General features: G+C 36.2%; 1 non-coding gene across 1 annotated transcript; it reads right to left on the bottom strand.

Moving 5' to 3' along the window:
- Nucleotides 1-12,123: 12,123 nt before the first annotated feature.
- LOC137816472 (uncharacterized) lies at nt 12,124-22,075 on the bottom strand. Its single transcript, XR_016518293.1, has 16 exons — nt 21,767-22,075; nt 20,433-20,840; nt 20,108-20,333; nt 19,783-20,028; nt 19,545-19,660; nt 18,464-18,562; nt 18,258-18,345; nt 17,791-18,020; nt 15,994-16,175; nt 15,588-15,787; nt 14,487-14,819; nt 14,273-14,374; nt 13,826-14,123; nt 13,260-13,408; nt 12,900-13,184; nt 12,124-12,474 (listed from the first exon to the last, which is right to left on the bottom strand). It is a non-coding gene; the product is annotated as an uncharacterized LOC137816472 (transcript).
- Between the last annotated feature and the right edge of the window lie 1,309 nt (nt 22,076-23,384).

The following is a 23,384-nucleotide window of genomic DNA, read 5'->3' as shown; positions in this document are numbered from 1 at the left end:
CTTGTGTGAATTTTTTTCAGCGCAATACGGACCCACAATGAAATTCCAGAAATTAGGCCGGAATTTCACAAGTTTCGGTAGAGGATATCCTTGGTTTGCACAAAATTTCTGAAAAATTCTCCCAGAATAGTTTTTTATTGAAATTCCACCCAAGAATCTCCATTAAATTTGGGACAAAACGTGACAAATTTTAGGTCAAACGGATGAGTATTCACCCACGAAAAAATCAAACAGTTTCCCACACAAATAAACCTTCCTTTCAGCCCTGGCAGTAACGAATAAAAAATTTATTGCCAATCTTGTGGGACGAATCTGGGGCTCAAACCTCAGCCAAAACTCAATAGACAGAGTGAAGAATGTCTGGTAAATATTTTAGACCAAAATACCCAAGGAGTAAGGCGTAGTAAGTCCCAGACCGAGAGTGAACAAAACCGGTATTCCAAAAACAAAACGTCGTATCTTCTTTTTGAGATTCGTTTATGGACGTGCCTCCTTGCCTGGGTGCAAACAACATACGAAAGTGCTTGTGTTTTTTCAGTACAATACGGACCCAGAATAAAATTGCAGAATTTAGGCCGGAATTTTACAAGTTTCGGTAGAGGATAGATAGCCTTGGTTTGCACAAAATTTCTAAAAAATTCTCCCATAATATTTTTTCCCTGAAATTCCACCCAAGAATCTCCACTGAATTTGGGACAAAACGCGACAAGTTTCAGGTTAAACGGATGAGTATTCACGCACGAAAAAAATCAAACAGTTTCACATACAAACGAACCTTCCTTTCAGCTCTGACAGTGACGAATAAAAAATTTATTGCCAATCTTATGTGACGAATCTAGAGTCAAACTTCAGCAAAAACTCAATAGACACAGTGACGAATGTCTGGTAAAAATTTCATACCAAAATACCCAAGGAGTAAGGCGTAGTAAGTCCCAGACAGAGAGTGAACAAAACCGGTTTTCCGAAAACAAAACGTCCTGGCTTTTCTTCCCCGTATCTTCTTTTTGTGATTCGTTTATGGACGTGCCTCCTTGCCTAGGTGCAAACAACATACGAAAGTGCTTGTGTGAATTTTTTTCAGCGCAATACGGACCAAGAATAAAATTGCAGAATTTAGGCTGAAATTTAACAAGTTTCGGTAGAGGATAGCCTTGGTTTGTACAAAATTCCTGAAAAATTCTCCCGGAATAGTTTTTTCCTGAAATTCCACCCAAAAATCTCCACTGAATATGGGACAAAACGTGAAAAATTTCAGGTCAAACGGATGAGTATTCACCCAAGAAAAAATCGAACAGTTTCACACACAAACGAACCTTCCTTTCAGCTCTGACAGTGACGAATAAAAAATTAATTGCCAAATTTGTGGGATACAATGACGTATGTCTGGTAAAATTTTCAGACTAAAATGCCCAAGAAGTAAAGCGTAATAAGTCCCAGACCGAGAGTGAACAAAACCGGTTTTCCGAAAAAAAAACGCCGTATCTTCTTTTTGTGATTCTTTTATGGACGTGCCTCCTTGCCTGGGTGCAAACAACATACGAAAGTGCTTGTGTGAATTTTTTTCAGCGCAATACGGACGCACAATGAAATTCCAGAAATTAAGCCAGAATTTCACAAGTTTCGGTAGAGGATATCCTTGGTTTGCACAAAATTTCTGAAAAATTCTCCCGGAATAGTTTTTTCCTGAAATTCCACCCAAGAATCTCCATTAAATTTGTGACAAAACGCGACAAATTTTGGGTCAAACGGATGAGTATTCACCCACGAAAAAATCAAACAGTTTCACATCAATTAAACCTTCCTTTCAGCCCTGGCAGTGAGGAATAAAAAATTTATTGCCAATCTTGTGGGACGAATATGGGGCTCAAACCTCAGCCAAAACTCAATAGACACAGTGACGAATGTCTGGTAAAAATTTCAGACCAAAACACCCAAGGAGTAAGGCGTAGTAAGTCCCAGACCAAGAGTGAACAAAACCGGTTTTCTGAAAACAAAACGCCGTATCTTCTTTTTGTGATTCGTTTATGGACATGCCTCCTTGCCTGGGTGCAAACAACATACGAAAGTGCTTGTCTGAATTTTTTTCAGCGCAATACGGACCCAGAATGAAATTGCATAAATTAGGCCGGAATTTCACAAGTTTCGGTAGAGGATAGCCTTGGTTTGCAAAAAATTTCTGAAAAATTCTCCCATAATAGTTTTTTCCTGAAAGTCCACCCAAGAATCACCACTGAATTTGGGACAAAACGCGACAAGTTTCAGGTCAAACGGATGAGTATTCACGCACGAAAGAATCAAACAGTTTCACACACAAACGAAACTTCCTTTCAGTTCTCGCAGTGACGAATAAAAAATTTATTGCCAATCTTATGTGACGAATCTAGGGTCAAACCTCAGCAAAAACTCAATAGACACAGTGACGAATGTTAGTAAAAATTTCAGACCAAAATACCCAAGGAGTAAGGCGTACTAAGTCCCAGACCAAGAGTGAACAAAACTGGTTTTCCAAAAACAAAACGTCGTATTTTCTTTTTGTGATTCGTTTATGGAAGTGCCTCCTTGCCTTTGTGCAAACAACATACGAAAGTGCTTGTGTGAAACTTTTTCCAGCGCAATACGGACCCAAAATGAAATTGCAGAAATTAGGCAGGAATTTCACAAGTTTCGGTAGAGGATATAGCCTTGGTTTGCAAAAAATTTCTGAAAAATTCTCCCATAATAGTTTTTTCCTGAAATTCCACCCAAGAATTACCACTGAATTTGGGACAAAACGCGACAAGTTTCAGGTCAAACGGATGAGTATTCACGCACGAAAGAATCAAACAGTTTCACACACAAACAAACCTTCCTTTCAGTTCTCGCAGTGACGAATAAAAAATGTATTGCCAATCTTATGTGACGAATCTAGGGTCAAACCTCAGCAAAAACTCAATAGACACAGTGACGAATGTTAGTAAAAATTTCAGACCAAAATACCCAAGGAGTAAGGCGTACTAAGTCCCAGACCAAGAGTGAACAAAACAGGTTTTCCAAAAACAAAACGTTGTATCTTCTTTTTGTGATTCGTTTATGGAAGTGTCTCCTTGCCTTTGTGCAAACAACATACGAAAGTGCTTGTGTGAAACTTTTTTCAGCGCAATACGGACCCAGAATAATTTTGCAAAAATTAGGCCGGAATTTCACAAGTTTCGGTAGAGGATATAGCCTTGGTTTGCACAAAATTTCTGAAAAATTCTTCCGGAATAGATTTTTCTTGAAATTCTACCAAAGAATCTCCATTTAATTTGGGACAAAACGCGACAAATTTCAGGTCAAACGGATGAGTATTCACCCATGAAAAAAATCAAACAGTTTCACACACAAATAAACCTTCGTTTCAGCCCTGGCAATGACGAATAAAAAATTTATTGCCCATCTTGTAAAAATTCAATATACACAGTAACGAATGTCTGGTAAAAATTTCAGACCAAAATACCCAAGAAGTAAGGCGTAGTAAGTCCCAGACCAAGAGTGAACAAAACCGGTTTTCCGAAAACAAAACGTCGTATCTTGTTTTTGTGATTCGTTTATGGACGTGCCTCCTTGCCTGGGTGCAAACAACATACGAAAGTGTTTGTGTGAATTTTTTTACAGTGCAATACGGACCCATAATGAAATTGCATAAATTAGGCCAGAATTTCACAAGTTTCGGTAGAGGACAACCTTGAATTGCACAAAATTTCTGAAAAATTATCCCGAAATAGTTTTTTCCTGAAATTCCACCCAAAAATATCCACTGAATTTAGGACAAAACGCGACATATTTCAGGTCAAACGGATGAGTATTCACCCATTAAAATAATCAAACAGTTTCACACACAAACGAACCTTCCTTTCAGCTCTGGCAGTGACGAACAAAAAGGTTATTGCGAATCTTGTGGGATGAATCTGGGGCTCAAACCTCAGCCAAAACTCAATAGACACAGTGACGAATGTCCGGTAAAAATTTCAGACCAAAATACCAAAGGAGTAAGGCGTAGTAAGTCTTAGACAGAGAGTGAACAAAACCGGTTTTCCGAAAACAAAACGTCGTATCTTCATTTTGTGATTCGTTTATGGACGTGCCTTCTTGTCTAGGTGCAAACAACATACGAAAGTGTTTGTGTGAATTTTTTTCAGCGCAATACAGACCCGGAATTAAATTGCAGAAATTAAGCCGGAATTTCACAAGTTTCGGTAGAGGATAGCCTTGGTTTGCACAGAATTTCTGAAAAATTCTCCCGGAATAGTTTTTTCCTGAAATTCCACCTAAAAATCTCCACTGAATTTGGGACATAATGCGACCAATTTCAGGTCAAACGGATAAGAATTCACCTACTAAAAAAATCAAACAGTTTCACACACAAACTAACCTTCCTTTCAGCCCTGGCAGTGACGAATATAAAATTTATTGCGAATCTTGTGGGACGAATCTGGGGCTCAAACCATAGCCAAAACTCGATAGACACAGTGACGAATGTCTGCTAAAAATTTCATACCAAAATACCGAAGGAGTAAGGCGTAGTAATTCCCAGACCGAGAGTGAACAAAACCGGTTTTTCGAAAACAAAATGTCGTATCTTCTTTTTGTGATTCGTTTATGGACGTGCCCCCTTGCTTGGGTGCAAACAACATACGAAAGTGCTTGTCTGAATTTTTTTTCAGCGTAATACGGACCCATAATGAAATTGCAGAAATTAGGCCGGAATTTCACAAGTTTCGGTAGAGGATAGCCTTGGTGTGCACAATTTCTGAAAAATTCTCCCAGAATAAGTTTTTTCCTGAAATTCCACCCAAGAATCTCCACTGAATTTTGGACAAAACGCGACAAATTTCAGGTCAAACGGATGAGTATTCACCCAAGAAAAAAATCAAACAATTTCACAGACAAACGAACCTTCTTTTCAGCCCTGGCAGTACGAATAAAAAATTTATTGTCAATCTTGTGCGACGAATCCGGGTCTCAAACCTCAGCCAAAACTCAATAGACACAGTGACGAATGTCTGGTAAAAATTTCAGACCAAAATACCCAAGGAGTAAGGCGTAGTATGTCCCAGACCAAGAGTGAACAAAACCGAATTTCTGAAAACAAAACGTCATATCTTCTTTTTGTAATTCGTTTATGGACGTGCCTCCTTGCCTGCGTGCAAACAACATACGAAAGTGCTTGTGTGAATTTTTTTCAGCGCAATACGGACCCAGAATTAAATTGCAAAAATTAGTCCGGAATTTCACAAGTTTCGGTAGAGGATAGCCTTGGTTTGCACAAAATTTCTGAAAAACTCTCCCGGAATAGTTTTTTCCTGAAATTCCACCCATGACTCTCCACTGATTTTTGGGACAAAACGCGACATATTTCAGGTCAAACGGATGAGTATTCACCAATGAAAAAAATCAAACAGTTTCACACACAAACGAACCTTCCTTTCAACCATGACAGTGACGAATAAAAAATTTATTGCCAATCTTGTGGGACGAAATTGGGGCTCAAACCTCAGCCAAAAATCAATAGACACAGTGAGGAATGTCTGGCAAAAATTTCAGACCAAAATACCCAAGAAGTAAGGCGTAGTAAGTCCCAGTCCGAGAATGAACAAAACCGGTTTTCCGAAAACAAAATGTCCTGGCTTTTCTTCCCCGTATCTTCTTTTTGTGATTCGTTTAAGGACGTGCCTCCATGCCTGGGTGCAAACAACATACGAAAGTGCTTGTATGAATTTTTTTCAGCGCAATACGGACCCAGAATGAAATTGCTGAAATTAGGCCGGAATTTCACAACTTTTTGTTGGTTTGCACAAAATTTTTGAAAAATTCTCCCGGAATAATTTTTTCCTGAAATTCCACCCAAGAATCTCCAGTGAATTTGCGACAAAACCCGACAATTTTCAGGTCAAACGGATGAGTATTTACCCACGAAAAAAATCAAACAGTTTCACACACAAACGAACATTCCTTTCAGCACTGACAGTGACGAATAAAAAATTTATTGTCAATCTTGTGGGACGAATATGGGGCTCAAACCTCAGCCAAAACTCAATAGACACAGTGAGGAATGTCTGGTAAAAATTTCAGACCAAAATACCCAAGGAGTAAGGTGTAGTAAGTCCCTGACCGAGAGTGAAAAAAATCGGTTTTCCGAAAACAAAACGTCCTGGCTTTTCTTCCCCGTATCTTCGTTTTGTGATTCGTTTATGGACGTGCCTCCTTGCCTGGGTGCAAACAATATACGAAAGTGCTTGTGTGAATTTTTTTCAGCGCTATACGGATCTAGAATGATATGGCAGAAATTAGGCCGGAATTTCACAAGTTTCGATTGAGGATAGCCTTGGTTTGCACAAAATTTCTGAAAAACTCTCCCGAAATAGGTTTTTCCTGAAATGCCACCCAAGAATCTCTACTGAATTTGGGATAAAACATGACAAATTTCAAGTCAAAGAGATGAGTATTCACTCAGGAATAAAATCAAACAGTTCCACAAACAAACGAACCTTCCTTTTAGCCCTGGCAGTGACGAATAAAAAATTTATTGCCAATCTTGTGGGACGAATCTGGGGCTCAAACTTCAGCCAAAACTCAATAGACACAGTGACGAATGTCTGGTAAAAATTTCATACCAAAATACCCAAGGAGTAAGGCGTAGTAAGTCCCGAACCGAGAGTGAACAAAACCGGTTTTCCAAAAACAAAACGTCGTATCTTCTTTTTGTGATTCGTTTATGGACGTGCCTCCTTGCCTGGGTGCAAACAACATACAAAAGTGCTTGTGTGAATTTTTTTCAGCGCAATACGGATCCATAATGAAATGGCAGAAATTAGGCCGGAATTTCACAAGTTTCAGTAGAGGATAGCCTTGGTTTGCACAAAATTTCTGAAAAATTCTCCCGAAATAATTTTTTCCTGAAATTCCACCCAAGAGTCTCCATTGAATTTGGGACAAAACGCGACAAATTTCAGATCAAACGGATGAGTATTCACTCACGAAAAAAATCAAACAGTTTCACACACACACAAACCTTCCTTTCAGCCCTCACAGTGACGAATAAAAATTTTATTGCCAATCTCGTGGAACGAATCTGGGGCTCAAATCTCAGCCAAATCTCAATAGACACAGTGACGAATGTCTGGTAAAAATTTTAGACCAAAATACCCAAGGAGTAAGGCGTAGTAAGTCCTAGACCGAGAGTGAACAAAACAGGTTGTCCGGAAAAAACTTCCTGCCTTTTCTTCCCCGTATCTTCTTTTTGTGATTCGTTTATGGACGTGCCTCCTTGCCTGCGTGCAAACAACATACGAAAGTGCTTATGTGAGTTTTGTTTCAGCGCAATACAGACCCAGAATGAAAATGCTGAAATTAGGCCGGAATTTAACAAGTTTCGGTAGAGGATAGCCTTGGTTTGCACAAAATTTATGAAAAATTCTCCCGGAATAGTTTTTTCCTGAAATTCCACCTAAGAATCTCCACTGAATTTGGGACAAAACGCTACAAATTTCACGTCAAATGAATGAGTATTCACCCACGAAAAGAATCAAACAGTTTAACACACAAAAGAACCTTCCTGTCAGCCCTGGCAAAGACGAATAAATAATTTATTGCCAATCTTGTGGGACGAATTTGGGGCTCAAACCTCAACCAAAACTCAATAGGCAAAGTGAAAAATGTCAGACCAAAATACCCAAGAAGTAAGGCGTAGAAAGTCTCATACCGAGAGTGAACAAAATCGGTTTTTCGAAAACAAAACGTCCTGGCTTTTCTTCCCCGTATCTTCTTTTTCTGATTCGTTTTTGGACGTGCCTCCTTGCCTGGGTGCAAACAACATACGAAAGTGCTTGTGTGAATTTTTTTCAGCGCAATACGGACCCAGAATTAAATTGCAGAAATTAGGCCGGAATTTCACAAGTTTCGGTAGAGGATAGCCTTGGTTTGCACAAAATTTCTGAAAAATTCTCCCGAAATAGGTTTTTCCTGAAATGCCACCCAAGAATCTCCACTGAATTTGGGACAAAACATGACAAATTTGAGGTCAAAGAGATGAGTATTCACCCAGGAATAAAATCAAACAGTTGCACACACAAACGAACCTTCCTTTCAGCCCTGGCAATGACGAATAAAAAATTTATTGCCAATCTTGTGGGACGAATTTGGGGCTCAAAATTCAGCCAAAACTCAATAGACACAGTGACGAATGTCTGGTAAAAATTTCATACCAAAATACCCAAGGAGTAAGGCGTAGTAAGTCCCGAACCGAGAGTGAACAAAACCGGTTTTCCAGAAACAAAACGTCGTATCTTCTTTTTGTGATTCGTTTATGGACGTGCCTCCTTGCCTGGGTGCAAACAACATACGAAAGTGCTTGTGCGAATTTTTTTCAGCGCAATACGGACCCAGAATGAAATGGCAGAAATTAGGCCGGAATTTCACAAGTTTCGGTAGAGGGTAGCCTTGGTTTGCACAAAATTTCTGAAAAAACTCTCCCGGAATAGTTTTTTCCTAAAATTCCACCCAAAACTCTCCATTAAATTTGGGACAAAACGCGACAAATTTTAGATCAAACGGATGAGTATTCACTCACGAAAAAAATAATACAGTTTCACACAAAAACGAACTTCTTTTCAGCCCTGACAGTGACGAATAAAAATTTTATTCCCAATCTCGTGGGATGAATCTGGGGCTCAAATCTCAGTCAAATCTCAATAGACACAGTAACGAATGTCTGGTAAAAATTTCAAACCAAAATACCCAAGGAGTAAGGTGTTGTAAGTCCTAGACCGAGAGTGAACAAAACAGGTTGTCCGAAAAAAACGTCCTGCCTTTCTTCCCCGTATCTTCTTTTTGTGATTTGTTTATGAACGTGCCTCCTTGCCTGCGTGCAAACAACATACGAAAGTGCTTGTGTGAGTTTCTTTTCAGCGCAATACGGACCCAGAATGAAATTAGGCCGGAATTTAACATGTTTCGGTAGAGGATAGCCTTGGTTTGCACAGAATTTCTGAAAAATTCTCCCGGAATAGTTTTTTCCTGAAATTCCACCCAAGAATCTCCACTGAATTTGGGACAAAACGCGACAAATTTCACGTCAAATTTATGAGTATTCACTCACGAAAAGAATCAAACAGTTTCACACACAAACGCACCTTCCTGTCTGCCCTGGCAGTGACGAATAAAAAATTTATTGCCAATCTTGTGGGACGAATCTGGGGCTCAAACCTCAGCCAAATCTCAATAGACACAGTGACGAATATCTGGTAAAAATTTCAGACCAAAATACCCAAGGAGTAAGGCGTAGTAAGTCCTAGACCGAGAGTGAACAAAACAGGTTGTCCGAAAAAAACGTCATGGCTTTTCTTCCCCGTATCTTCTTTTTGTGATTCGTTTATGGACGTGCCTCCTTGCCTGCATGCAAACAACATACGAAAGTGCTTGTGTGAATTTTTTTCAGCACAATACGGACCCAGAATGAAATTGCATAAATTATGCCGGCATTTCACAAGTTTCGGTAGATGATAGCCTTGGTTTGCACAAAATTTATGAAAAACTCTCCCGGAATAGTTTTTTCCTGAAATTCCACCCAAGACTCTCCACTGAATTTGGGACAAAACGCGACAAATTTCAGGTCAAACGGATGAGTATTCACCCACGAAAAAAATCAAACAGTTTCACACACAAACGAACCTTCCTTTCAACCCTGACAGTGACGAATAAAACATTTATTGTCAATCTTGTGGGACGAATATGGGGCTCAAACCTCAGCCAAAACTCAATAGACACGGTGACGAATGTCTGGTAAAAATTCAGACCAGAATACCCAAGGAGTAAGGCGTAGTAAGTCCCAGACCAAGAGTGAACAAAATCGGTTTTCCAAAAACAAAACGTCGTATCTTCTTTTTGTGATTCGTTTATGGACGTGCCTCCTTGCCTGGGTGCAAACAACATACGAATGTGCTTCTGTGAATTTTTTTCACCGCAAGACGGACCCAGAATGAAATTGCTGAAATTAGGCCGGAATTTCACAAGTTTCGGTAGACGATAGCCTTGGTGTGCACAATTTCTGAAAAATTCTCCCAGAATAAGTTTTTTCCTGAAATTCCACCCAAGAATCTCCACTGAATTTTGGACAAAACGCGACAAATTTCAGGTCAAACGGATGAGTATTCACCCAAGAAAAAAATCAAACAATTTCACAGACAAACGAACCTTCTTTTCAGCCCTGGCAGTACGAATAAAAAATTTATTGTCAATCTTGTGCGACGAATCCGGGTCTCAAACCTCAGCCAAAACTCAATAGACACAGTGACGAATGTCTGGTAAAAATTTCATACCAAAATACCCAAGGAGTAAGGCGTAGTAAGTCCCAGACCGAGAGTGAACAAAACCGGTTTTCCGAAAACAAAACGTCCTGGCTTTTCTTCCTCGTATCATCTTTTTGTGATTCGTTTATGGACGTGGCTCCTTGCCTGGGTGCAAACAACATACTAAAGTGTTTGTGTTAATTTTTTTTCAGCGCAATACGGACCCAGAATGAAATTGCAGAAATTAGGCCAGAATTTCACAAGTTTCGGTAGAGGATAGCCTTGGTTTGCACAAAATTTCTGAAAAATTATCCCGGAATTGATTTTTCCTGAAATTCCACCCAAGAATCTCCACTAAATTTGGGACGAAATGCAAAAATTTCAGGTCAAACGGATGAGTATTCACCCACGAAAAAAATCAAACAGTTTCACACACAAACGAACCTTCCTTTCAGTCTTAGCAGTGACGAATAAAAAAATTTATTGTCAATCTTGTGGGACGAATCTGGGGCTCAAACCTCAGCCAAAACTCAATAGACACAATGACGAATGTCTGGTAAAAATTTCATATCAAAATACCCAAGGAGTAAGGCGTAGTAAGTCCCAGACCAAGAGTGAACAAAACCGGTTTTCCGAAAATAAAACGTCCTGGTTTTTCTTCCCCGTATCTTCTTTTTGTGATTCATTTATGGACGTGCCTCCTTGCTTGAGTGCAAACAACATACGAAAGTGCTTGTGTGAATTTTTTTCAGCGCCATACAGTGCAGAATGAAATTGCAAAAATTAGGTCGAAATTTCATAAGTTTCGATAGAAGATAGCCTTGGTTTAAAAAGATTTGCGCGTTTACATGTTAACATCTGTTGTTTTCTTTGACTTTGTTCGTGTTCCATTACAGGGAAATTTACTTAAATGTTTCTAATGACTTGAAGTTGTTTATATTTTTAGTGTTTAAAAAAACTGGTTTTGATTTTTTTTTATCTAAATGTTATTAGAAATTTCACAAGTGGTTAATTATTATGAGTTGAATGTGTGATAACTCCTCTTGATATATATAACTAAAATGTTTTATTTTGAATTTAAAAGTTTAAATTATCATATTTTTGTTGGTTATTCAAAATTAAAGAAGAAATAAGATTAAGCTTTATGACCGAAGTCACGGTCAATACATTATTTGGTGTGATATTTTTCGTACCAAATATAACTAATTTGACATATATAATTTCGTGCACTTATCTGAAGATTTAGTATATATATAAATATACTTTGAGGAAGAACAAGTTTTCAATTTGCCTCAAATATTTGTGATGTGGGTTTGATTATTTAGCTATAGAGTGATTGGTGGATGAATGTGCTTGCAATTGATGCAAAGATCAGGGAGTGGATGGTTTGGGACTTTTCTCTTCCCAGACTAATCAAATATAGTTGGCCATGATAGCTGATTTTGACAGCAATACACAATAGGATTACTTTGAAAGATTCTTTGACTAGCTACCTAGAGCCACTTCTTGGAAACTTTAATCTAAAGTATGTTGAAGTTTCAAATTAGCTTGGTGTGTCTGAAGTAGATATTTTATGCAAGAAAAATGTTGACGTAGGTGACAGAGTGAAAGCCTTTGCATGTGAATTGAATTTTGATGACTCCAACACTTGAGAAACTTGAATCTACAAAATCAGACACTTGTTATTTTAACATTAATTCAATTTATCTAAATTTACTGATTTTAGTTTTTCTACATTTAGACGGATCAAGATTGAATTGATTACCAATGGCACCCTCGTCAGGGACTGGCATTAAAGACCGAGCAATCGAATCAGCACTTGAGCATGGGTTGATCTCACTTAGCAGTAATAGATGATGATAAGTGAAACAAATATGCAGACACCAATCTTTTTTCTTTCTTCCACTACTTCAAATTGCTTCCTAAATAATGTTACAAATAGGATATAACCAAATCAACAAATCATTGAACTGGCCCATTAGATGCAGTATTACTCATTGTTTTCTGTCCGTGAAATAACGAAATGGTCAACAATTTTGACCGTATGTACTGGATCCTGATGGGCGGTGACTGCCCTCCATTTGCTGGGAAACCTTCTAAAATGACTCAACTCTTGTGGATGTTTCGCCTCTCCGTCCCAATCCGGATCAAGCTTCCACTCCTTTGGAACCTACACATTGAAAATGTTAACACTGATTAAGAAACAGAAAAAAAAAAAACTGATCAAATCTCAGCACCATAGCAACCAAACATGATAGTTATGAAATTCAATTTCTTTCTTCTCAAAATTCCCCAAGATAGTTGCAGTCATCTCTAAGCAAATCATTGAGTAGCTGGGCACCTGAAGCTTTCATTAATTGCAAAGAACAGTTGTTATGCATGTCTCTTTTGACTAGAAATATGCACAACTTTTCACTACATAAAGGAAGTTATTTAACAAATGCATACTCAATTTTCTTCATCTATTAATAATAATATTCAGACTTTCTCTCGCAGAAGAGAAGGGGTTTAAATGATTGAGCTAAAAGTAACACACTCTTAGAAGAGAAAGAAAAGAGTTACCGAAGAATAGTTGAATGAGTGATGACTTCCTACCTTATCAACAGCCATAGTATAAACTTCAAGATCACCATCATAATTGATGTGAAATCGAGTGAATGATTTGTAATTAGCTATTCGAAGAGACGAAAAGGCTTCATCAAAGTGTAAGTGAAGCCAGTTGATGCAAATGTATAAGTAACTCCCAAACACCAAGGAAACAACAGGGGTCGAAAAGACCCAAAAATAAAGGAAGACGGAAGCATAATATATTACAGCACCCCCCCGGGAAAGAGATTCTAATCCGTTCTTGCAAATATTGCTCCGAGAGACTGCCATGACCTGAGAAAACAATCTATGTGACAGGGTCCGTTTCAAGAAAAGTAAAAAATGAAATAATCCAGAGCATTTTCTGACCTCTGGGACATCGAAAGCAGACATTAAATACTTTATACATGCCGGATAAAGTCCAAATGTCCATTGTTCAATCCGAGCTCTGAGTCCAGTTGGATCGGGGAAGTGCTCACTTTCCACTGATCTATACCACTGATATAAAGTGTGATACCCTGGATTACACGCAAAAAAAAAATAACTCAGACATTATAACCCAAATATTATCATCACACAATTTACAAAGTACTGAAATCTTTTTCTATAATATTTGTATAGTCACAGGATCTTGGACCAAAATTCACTAAATAAAGAGTTTTATCAATATAACTAGATCTATTGGTCCAGCCGTTACTTATAAGCCTATCGAATCTAGCTTCCAGCATTCAAATAAAGCTACAACAATTGAAATATAAGCAATGAAACTTGCCCTTATGGATATGCCAATATGGTGTGAATTACAAAAATGAAATTTTGTGATACTAAAAGAATCCACAGTAATTAAGCTAAAATATATTATTTATCAACTTGAGTGGAACAAGTTACCAAAGTTTATATCAATACAAATCATTCATCATATAGAAAAACCAAACCTGAAGTTGCCAGCAAGTCATGCTGGATGCATATTTCAATGCCTATTTCAAGAAGCAACATAAGAATTAGTGCCGCAGCAAGGTGAGCTGAAACATGAAGAACTCCGATTATTGCTCGTTTCTTCCGTGACAGTTTGGGTGGAACAAAACAGTATGCCACAAATAGCAACAGTATAGCTCCCACTAGTGACACACAAGAGTGCTGCAGAATATAAATAAATCCATTCCACACAGTACCAAGGAAACTCCTTATGTGGCCAGAAAATGTATCACTTTGGAGGATGTGATTCAGCTCACACTAGAAAATAAGTACAAAAACAATCGTGTCTTTAGCAAATAGTAACAGATGTTTGTACCTTAAATGATAAACAAAATACTCATCTCCAATTACTCATTGAACTGAAAGCATAAAAAAACTAAAAAACATAAAGATATGGAGGAACTCACTTGTGGAAACATTGAAAAGACTAGAACAAAATATATAATGCCACCAATAAAATCAAATTGCCAGTTCTTCTTTCGAAATTTTAGAATATTTCCCAATGCAATCTGCATCAAATATAAAAATATATAATGTGCTAGTAAAATACAAATACAAACATATATATATATATATAAAACAAGGATATGACTACAAGTTAGTTATTAACATTCTACATACCCTGCTCGAATCTTCAAAGGAAGGATATGCAGATTTGCACTCATAGGAGACATCATGAAGTTTGTTAAATTTACTGAAAACATGGGTAGGATGTAGAAATGCTCCACCACAACCATTAACAAGAAGATGATGAACATGCACAGGACGATCTGACTTTACATGAGAATGACGCATGTAATGATGCAAGTCCCCAGCCATTCGAAGCTTACATCTTCCTTTTAAATAATCGCAAATCAGATGTGAAATATTCTTTCCAGTAACATCATTCCAATACCAGTCAGTGATCCAATTGGGTTCATGAGTTATAATGATCACAGAGTCATCCTCTTTAACCTAGACAAAAAACAGTCACAGTAGATATTTTGGTCAATCAGATTGATTGCTGACAATTACTTTAATAGTCCAAAGAAAAAAAATCAAAAGAACAAAAACACGGTGACCGTGAACAACAGTCAAAGACACAGTTATAATGATCCAATTAGATGTGAAATATTCTTTCCAGTAACACCATTCCAATACCAGTTAGTAATCCAATTAGGTTCATGAGTTAATAATGATTGCAGAGTCATCATCCTCTTGAACCTTGATGAAAAAGATTATCAAAATAGATGTTGTGGTCAATCGGATTGATAGCTGACATTAACTTTAATAGTCCAAATACAAACAGTACGTTAAAAAAACAAAAACACGTGACCAAGAAAAACACTCAGACACTCCTAAAATATATCAAGATTTCAGAAAATACAGTTCAATGAAATGAGTGGAACAGTCAAGAGTTTAGTGTGTTGGGTTCAACCTATTTTGAAGAAATCCGACTACTTTAAAAAATTTCTTGAGAGCTTTTGATAAATAAGATTATTTCTCCAGATTCCTAAGTTAGTAAATATGCATTTAGTCAAGAACAACACTTTATCAGCAAGTACATCCTAATTATTTATCTATAATTATATAATCACATCCTAATGATTCCATCCAACAATAAAAAAATTAGTGCACAGTTCCTTAAATAAAACACGGTTTGTGATGCACAGAGCATTTGTGATGCAACTTCACAATTTCATAGAAATGAAGAGAAAAAGATAAAACAGGCAGGATATTTACTTTCTCCGTTATCAGTTCTGAAAAGAACTTGAATTGGTACACATCAATATCACCATGAAGAGCTAGATCGAGCCCAAAAACCCACCACCGTTTAGGGAGTTGCAAAGCAAAATAACTCTTCTTCTGGGGCATGAGCCATCCACCTAACCAACTTCTATGACATATATACCTCATGAAGGTCTGGAGTCCATCAAACCAGTCTGATGAGAACACAATTTTATTCTTTATCAACCGTATTGGCATTAGGCAAAAGTAAGATGAGGTAAAATAACTAAAACAAATATAATATAAGAAAAATAAGAAGCAAGAAAGATACAAAAATGGGGGAAACTATGGCCATTAAATGATCTCATTGAAAAATAACACATGTAATTTGGTAAGGCTCAATCCAGGAGCTAAAACTAACCATGGTTTCCAGGAATAACAAAACACTGAGGTCCATTGTAATGTTTCAATGGAGCTCCTAAGGGTACCTCCGGCTTGTTCACAGCTATCTGCTCTGCTTTATACCAAGGAGGAGGTTGAAGAGCATACTCAAAAGGAACAAAAAGACGCCTTTCATATGTGAATGCTGATGGATTTGGATACCTACAACAGAACAAAAAAAATAAGTCATTCAAGGAAATAAATATAGATATAGAACATTGAGACAGCTAGTTACAACTTTAAACGACACTACAAAGAAAAAATGCAGTTTTATATCAGCTGACCTTTCAAACAAATTTAGGAAATCTTTCTAATATTATTTAAGCCCCAAAAGTACTACGGGATATAAATGAGTTAAATTAAGCATGAATTATTCGATTCTGCCTTTTTAAATGCACAATCAAACTCATTTAACAATATAAAACAAACAAGCCCAAGCTTAAACTTGTGTTCAATTATTTTTCCATGATTGACATTAACAGCCCATGATTGTGATGTTAGTTAATTTTTATTTACTAAAAAAATATATATATATTAATGTCTTATACATATCATTATCATCAAGTTTCATATTTTAAATGGATTTCCATAAACTAGAAAAGTTATAATTAAAATTTTAATTTCCAGTCTCAAGTCATCTTTTTTTATCCCTCTAAAAAATTTGAAATAGTTATTTTTGGTTCTTATAAATGAGTAAATGTTGGTTTTAGTCAATGTAAAGTACTTTTATTTCATTTTTATTATTCTAAAATTTGAAATCACTATTTTGGTCTCCAACATTCATTTTAAGCTTTATAGATAAGTAACATTTATTTTAGGGATGTTGAAATAATTTTAGAAGGGTCACCTAGGATGATTACTTAAACTTTTACGCAACACATAAGGAGTAAACAAGCGTCACAAAATACTAGGGATAAAAAAATATTGATTTATAATTATAGATGGACTAAAAATCAGAAAAAATTTACAGCTTCTAAAATCAAAATCTATTCATTATAGAGGTTAAAAACACATTTAAACCTATTATATTTTATTTCTATGTTTACTTCACCTAGTGTAAAGGTGCCTACTAAATACTAAAGTTTGATAAACATCTATTTCATATAAAAGGTAAAAAAAATGAAGTGATCTAAGTCAAGCTCAATTTTAAAATTTGGCTCATTTGAAGAAATTAGTCAGACTTGAACAATCCCTCTTTGTCTCTCTTTTCACAGGATAAGCTCAAACTCAAAATATTTGGTTCAAAAGAATTCGTTTACATCAGTGACTAACCAATCCATTAAGAAGGGATGAAGAGGAAATAGCAGCAATCAATATCAAAGCATGCTAAGGCCCAAAATTAGTAGTACCAAGCTAGAGTCTTTCAAAAGGAAGAAGGCAGTTATGGGATAATTGCAAAAGCATGGTCCATAAGCTTAAGATGATATTCACATGTTTGATCGCATGTAACACATTCAATGGAAACATTTATAAAAGCAAAACCCATAATCAACATACAGTTTGCCTTCAATCTGTACATCATTACTTAAAAATATATGTTGCATATGATGTGGCATCTGGTTGGTAGCCCTCAGCAAAAATGTAGAAAATGAAGTACAGAAAACTTGTAATTTCTATTTTCACAATTTAACTTTAGAGCTTGGTATCCAAAATTCTCAATCAAGAACCATGGCATTAAATGGTGTCAACTTATTATTCTAAAGAAACTAACAAATCAAAATTGACCAAATCATGTGATAATAGCCGCAATTTACAATAATGAGTGCAGCCAACTTACGCAAGATCACCCCCAATAAGTAGCAAGTCTCCCCGCGGTAAGGTAACCTCAGCATCATCCTTCAGTGTTCGAATGAAAGGCTTGGCAAGTAGTCGGGCAACAGCATAAGATGAGTTCCCACCATCACCGGTATCAGCCATAAAGTCAAACCAAAAGTCTTCCTTCTCACTAAAATGGTCATATAGAAGGTCACCTTGTTGATTTCCATCACTAACCCTACTCATTGCTGCCTGTAAATGAAAATAGACTCGTTATTAATACTGACATACAAGCAAATGAAATTCCAGCAACAAGACTAAGGATGAACATAAAGCAAACTTCTTCACATCATAGAGCTATAAAAAATCAGTAACAGTCCCATTTTTCTTGCTGTGTAATTAGTGTTAGGATGATAGTTGATTAATTTGGGTCTAATGCTAGGAAGTTAGTGATTACTATTTACTAAGTTTTGCCAATAAAATTGTTACCTGCATCATACGCATGTCAAAACGCCCAACAAAGACAGTCACTGATACCAGGAGGTCAAAAACAGTCTTGAATAAATCAGCAGATGTTCTGCATCATTTAGCAAGTGTAACCACACATTCAAGACAACCTTCAATATCCCCTTTGCAAGCAATAAAATTAAAAAAAAAATAACTGGAACGGAGATATTTTACGAATACGTACATACCCAGAGTACCAAGGAACCATGTCTAAAAAATCAGGCTTCATTTGCTTCTTCTTCAACTTCTCAAATTCTTTAACAGATAATGGGTGAGTGAGAGCCCACCTGTTGATTTTTCGGACATATAAATGAAGAAATAAAGGAAAACAATGAGGGAAAAAACGTTGACACTCAATAAATGTAATTTGAAAATGTGATACCAACCACAATAATTTTTATCAGTCAATAAGCACTGTTGCACAAGTCTCATGGCCCCTTTACACATTTATTTTTGCAGGGAAATATAAATATGATCCAGAATAACAGCATTACAAAAATAAAATAACTAAAATTACCAAAACAGACTAATACATAAGAAAACTTAAGTTTTTTTTTTCTGAAAAATCTGTTTGGATGGCTGAATATAAGAAAAAAGAACGTTGTTCAAGTGAAAAAACTTACAAGACACAGATAAAAAAAATTTAAAAAGTTTTTTTTTTTCTGAAAAATCTGTTTGGTTGGCTGAATATAAGAAGAAATAACGTTTTCTCAAGTGAAAAAACTTACAAGAAACAGATGCAAAATTTCAAAAAAGTTGAACAGCAGTCGTCTGCCATGAATAAAAACTGACATAATTTATTGATCTGAGTATTCAAATAATTTTTTTTTTCATGTCAGTAATTTCCATTAAAACTTAATGTCAGAAAAAATTTATACTTTGAACAACTTAAAACAATCAAACGTACTACAAGCAGGAAGATAAGAAAGTTTAGCACATCATAAAATCAACTCACCCTGTTGACCTCTCCACCACATAATTTGCAATGTAAAGTCCAATGAATATAAGAAGAAATAACGTTTTCTCAAGTGAAAAAACTTACAAGAAACAGATGCAAAATTTCAAAAAAGTTGAACAGCAGTCGTCTGCCATGAATAAAAACTGACATAATTTATTGATCTGAGTATTCAAATAATTTTTTTTTTCATGTCAGTAATTTCCATTAAAACTTAATGTCAGAAAAAATTTATACTTTGAACAACTTAAAACAATCAAACGTACTACAAGCAGGAAGATAAGAAAGTTTAGCACATCATAAAATCAACTCACCCTGTTGACCTCTCCACCACATAATTTGCAATGTAAAGTCCAATGAATGTAGCCCAAAGTGAGTAAATGGGAGAAATTTCATCTGATGAACCATGACACGATCCATTGCAAGCTATCTAATACATAAAATAATTTTGGCATCATAACTTTTGTGTGAATACATACATACATATATATTTATAAACAAATTAAGGCTGCAGACTTTATAATCAAATAATTATATTATTATATTAATTACCTCGCCGTAAATAACCCACTTTGACAAGAGAGGATAATCACTTGCAGAACCAACTGGAGCAAACCAAGATGAGCAAACCTGGTCTTTCAATTCATTCATCCGAAGAAACTTTGCAAGCCATGTGTTCCTATCCTCTTTCGTCCAGAAAGAAAACCAGTTAGAATTTCTTCGATCAAGTGGTCTCTCTCTTAACATGGCACGGTTACCACAATGACTATAAAATACACAGCATGCCACACTAAGTACCTATTATTCATTAAAAGAAACAGCATCAGAACAATATTGCAACTTCAAGGGACACTAATAATAATCTCCAAAAACTTACTGCACAGTTTTGAAGAATGGTCAAGATCTCTGGTCTCTTTCCCGCTACACGAGAAACAAAACCAATATACCAAAGGCCAAGAAATATAATGTGGAAGACAAGAAGAAACAAGATGGAAGAGAGATATATGGTCAAAAACAAAGATAGGTTCATCCTCATATCGACTCCCATTGACTGAAAACTAGGAAGATGATACACAGCTGCCACTAAAATCCAAGCTATGTACCTGCACAAATGGATGCCTAATTATTTCTAGTTTTATAAAATGTTTCAGAAAGATACACAATAGCATATAAATGGCAACACATTCGCCAAAGAAACTCACCATCGACTGAAATTTGAATAGCTCGGTTTGAAAGTCTTGCCTATAAATGGTGATGAAAAGAAATAAAAGAACCCAAACAAGCAGGCATACATAGACCACCATTTAACATTGTTGTCTAATTTTTCTACAAGAGTATGTATATTGTCAGATGAGATGAAAAAGAGGCAACCCACAACAACAGCAATTACAGCATGACGGGAATGCTCGTGAGGGTATGGATAAGTGTGGGTTAGAATAGTTCTAACCCTCTCCATTTTCAACGTATCAAGAATACGAGCAGACTGCTTACTGGAGCCCATTCCGATCCACTTTTTTTTTAAAAAAATCTAATATTATGTATCAAATTTCTAGCAATGAAGTTCACTTTATGAGCTCCCGGAAACCATAGAAAGCAGCACCAGAGAAATCCTGCACCAAATGTTTTAAAAAAGGCAGTAATATCAGTAATTGTTGCAAAAAGGTAACCCCACATCATCGACAACAAGAGGGACGATAAAACCATTCAATAAGCAGTTAAATGTTCATTCAAGTAATAGCATAACGACCAAGCATGAACGCTGAACAAAAGCAATAAAAACTCGATGAAAAAACAAAAGAATTGTCGTTTTCCTGTTTCAACAACAAAATCAATTCTCCTTCACCACCACGACAAATTCGGCCTCACGTCTTCTTTACCCATCCTTCTTCTTTACCCTTCCTTCATTTTTTCCCGATGATAATTCATTTGAATTCCATCGCACTTCCATATTCAAACATTCTCACACGTGCATGAACGTCACGCTTCTCATATGATCTGAGCACATGCGCGCGCATGAACTTCACGCTTCTCATATGATCTGAGCACATGCGAAGAACGAAACCAAAAGCCCTAACCGAAGTCATTAATATCAAATCAACAACACGAACCGTCAAAACGCGAACTAAGAGTTACGAAAACTACGAAATCAACCCTATCAAGCAGTTAACTGAACTTCTCCGAATAGTTATATACAGTTGAATCAATCAAACTAGGTAAGAGAGAACGAAGCCCTAATCTCAATCCCTCTCTCTCTTTTTCTTTTTCTTTTTCTTTTTCATTTCTTGTTTTTTTTTTCCGTTATCGCTTTCCTTATCGTACAAGATCGCGGCAAAGCAACCAAATAAAGCAACGCAACAGGAAACAGAATATTCAAGCCACAAACAAGACGCGAAGCAAAAGCTAATCGAGGAAAAAACAACAATGAACGAAATCGTTACAGGAGAAGTTGCAGAGATAATCAATTGCAAGCGACGTTTCCAATGTTTAAACGACGGAAATTACGAGAGAGAGAGAGAGAGAGAGAGAGAAGAGGTACCTTGAACGGCGAAAGAGAGCGAAATGGAAAGAAGAAGAAGAAAAATCAGAGGAGAAGAACGTGCAATAGAAAGAACCGAAAGAGAAGAAAACTTAACAGGTGCGTCTATCTTTCTATCTATCTCTATCTCTCTCGGTTTCTCACTCAGACCCACTTGGCATCTGAGAATGTCTGCAAGGAACATCGCAACGGCATATTCTATTAAAAACCGTTAATTGCACATTGACCCCAAACGCGCCGCGAAACCAACCTACTTTTTAATTTTACACATTAAACACGCCAACCGCGATTATTTGTATTTTTCAGTTTTTTTCAATTGCGGATAAGATGGAGGTCCAATATAAGGCATTGTTTGGCTTGGTTTTCCCCAAACACTTTCCATTCAAACCTCGTTCAAAGTTTCTGCCGCTTTGTTCCGCGTCCCTCTCGCAAAGTCCCAACATGCGTATTTCGTTTTCTTTCCCCAATCATCACCGTCCTATTATTGACTCGCTGAAACTGCAAACTTTTATGCAAGTTGAAAGTCTTATATTATTAGTTTTTTTATTATATTATTTAAAAGTTTTTTGACATAGAACATTAACTTTTGGATTAAGTAATTTATAAATTTCTTTTCTTGATAAATTTTCGGATTACATAATTCATAAGTTATTTTAGATACGAGATTAGGTTTTGGATTATGTAATTTGATTTTTTTTTTCAAATGCGTTGTTAGTTTCTGGATTACATAATCCGAAAGTCTTTTCTGAATATGAGATTAGCTTCATCTAAAATATATCTGGATTACATAATCTGAAAGTTTTTCTGGATATGAGATTATGTAATTCAGAATATATCCGGATTACATAATCCATAGACTTATCTCAAATCCAAAAAAAGACTTCTAGATTTTATAAATTTAAAGAACATTTATTGATCCAAAAACATCTTCCAAATTATATATGGGGTGGTACAAAAAGGATAAAAAAGTATTTTCACATTTAATATGGGGTGACACAAGAAGGTATGGGGTGCAGGAAGAAGCAATCGTTGTAGGACGGTTAACATTTTTTACTTGGGCCCAAGGCCCAAACCAAAAATCCAAAATTTTTGTTTTTGGAAAACTAGTTCTTATACCTAAGAGTATAATACGCAGCATTAATGTAATGAAAATACTTTTTAATCATTCTATAAGGATTTTTCTTACGTCTTAGACTTTATTTCTTCATTTTGTGACAGTTTTTCACATGACTAAACAACAAATATAGAATAAAATATAAAAATAAAAACAAAAAAGTTAACTCATGTAAAAAGAAATAACAGTTAATAAAAAAAAATGCAAATAGAATCCCCAAAAAGAGCCCGTGCTTTGTCAAATGGCAAATTCTTCCTACACCCAACATTTTTGAACCTGCACCCAATACAATTTTAAAATTTCGAAAATACCCTTTATTCCAGAAATCAAAATCCAGAATAGATAATAATACATTCTGCAAAAATAAATACTAAAGAGTTGTGGCAATTTCTCCCTCCACCATATGAATTTCAGCATGCACCTAATCAGCTCTAGAAGATGACAAAAATACCTCTCCTAAATGATGAAAATAACCTTACACAAAAATGGGAAAAATTATTTTTG

This window comes from Phaseolus vulgaris, chromosome 1 (genome assembly GCF_051622355.1).
Source record: "Phaseolus vulgaris cultivar YP4 chromosome 1, ASM5162235v1, whole genome shotgun sequence".
Classification (NCBI taxonomy): domain Eukaryota; kingdom Viridiplantae; phylum Streptophyta; class Magnoliopsida; order Fabales; family Fabaceae; genus Phaseolus; species Phaseolus vulgaris.
This window is presented reverse-complemented; position numbering and strand designations above follow the sequence as displayed.